Raw genomic sequence first — 589 nt, forward strand, 5'->3', positions numbered from 1 at the left:
CAAATGCAAGTTCAATCTCAACAAAGGTACTCAAATGCCCTCACATAAAGATGATTCCCTATTCACACAAAGTTACTCAACAATTTAAAGTTCCAGAAACACATACAACTCTCACACTCACAAATATGAACACATGCATGACTTCACCCATAGGTTTGCCCTTATTTTCAATGAACATTTGCTTCAGCTCATTCAAGATCACAAAGGTCTTTTCAAGGCTTGTAACGGGGCTGAGTGCAAAGGTACGGTCATTTAGGCTTAGTGACGTTTACCTTCATGAAGTATGAACTGAACATCACTTTTCTCCTTTTGTTTAACATTTCAAACATGCTCACAAGCCACCCAATTATTCAACTTCATATGAACTACCGGATACCCCATTTTGCTTGCAATTTTCACAACTTTTTCGGTCTTTTTCTTTTCTTTCTTCTTTTTCATTTTATTCTCTCTTTTTTAAGGGGGGGGAGGGTTCCATCTTTTTCAAAACAATTACACAAAGGGGGATTTTTCACACTTCTTGACTTTCCTTCTCTTTTCACCACACCCTCAACTTAGGCTTTTGGCCTAAGTTGGCTATTCAAACAAACCA

This window comes from Solanum tuberosum, unplaced genomic scaffold, assembly GCF_000226075.1.
Source record: "Solanum tuberosum cultivar DM 1-3 516 R44 unplaced genomic scaffold, SolTub_3.0 scf00852, whole genome shotgun sequence".
Classification (NCBI taxonomy): Eukaryota; Viridiplantae; Streptophyta; class Magnoliopsida; order Solanales; family Solanaceae; genus Solanum; species Solanum tuberosum.